Source organism: Echinops telfairi, unplaced genomic scaffold (assembly GCF_000313985.2).
Source record: "Echinops telfairi isolate 266 unplaced genomic scaffold, ASM31398v2 ScPeMD7_7417;HRSCAF=8455, whole genome shotgun sequence".
NCBI classification, from domain to species: domain Eukaryota; kingdom Metazoa; phylum Chordata; class Mammalia; order Afrosoricida; family Tenrecidae; genus Echinops; species Echinops telfairi.
Genome location: NW_022111317.1, coordinates 167,967 through 168,932, shown reverse-complemented (window position 1 = coordinate 168,932; position 966 = coordinate 167,967). Strand labels below are relative to the sequence as shown.

The 966-nt window shown below is 63.9% G+C and overlaps 1 protein-coding gene across 1 annotated transcript in view; it reads right to left on the bottom strand.

The window, feature by feature from the left end:
* The window catches only part of KCNQ1 (potassium voltage-gated channel subfamily Q member 1), a gene marked incomplete at its 5' end in the record, with an annotated part of 184,923 nt that overhangs the window by 106,710 nt on the left and 77,247 nt on the right, over positions 1-966 (bottom strand). The gene's annotated exons all lie outside the window — the stretch shown is intronic.

Sequence of the window (966 nt, the reverse complement as noted above, 5' to 3'; positions counted from 1 at the left end):
CCCCAGTTCCGAGCAGAGGGAAGTCTAAGGGTTGCAGGTGGGCGCCAGCCAGCCCAGAGCGATGTTTGGGGCACAAGGATGGGCAGGGCCGGGTGGTCCGCACCTCACTTGTGCTAGGGGCTCTCACGACCAGAGTCTTGGCCCCCGATCTCTGGTGGCCTTAGATGTGAGCAGGCAGAGAATTGGCCGCCTGGTCGGGGCCATGACGTTCTCATGGCATGCTGGGCAGCAGCCCCCACCAGAAAGGGGGACTTGGTGCAGCCCCAGGGACGCTTGGCAATCAAGGCTACCGCCACCCCCCCACCTCGGGCCCACAGGCGGGGAATGAACATGCCGAGTAAAACGTGTCTGTCTATGTTTTGAACGTGGACCTGGCCCAGAGTGGTCACAGCACCAACATCAGTAAAACACCTGGTTCTCTGCTTCCTACCCATCCACACCCTACCCCCAGACCCCCAGACCAGCCCTGATCTTGGCCGGGCTGGGCCTGAGTGGCGAGGCCAGGCCTCAGTCACCGTGCAGGCTATCCTGCTTGGTGTCCACGGTCTCCCATGTGGCCACAACACCCAGTGCTGCTCCTGCCTGCCTCACTGACCCACAGTGTCCAGCGGCCCCACCCTGGGTACCTGTGACCTCTCCACCGGCCCCTTCTCTCTGCCTGGCACAGCCTGGAAGCCCAAGTCCTAACCAGCTCTGGAGCTGGCCTGCAGAGGCAGTGTGGCCAGTCCCTGCATCCACAACAGCCACTTCCCTCAGAGCCCCTCACACACACACCCCTGAGGTCACTGGCCAGGTGAGGGAGACCTCTCGGCACACAGACCAGCTGTGCCCACCCCTCAACCTGAAGGGACGGCAGGGAACGAAGGCTGCCTGTGTGGACAGGTGCAGGCGGGGTTCCAGGTGCCTTTGGCCCCTGGGCCCCCCAGACGCCCGCCCGCAGGCACACTCACTGTGAGACGTGGGTAA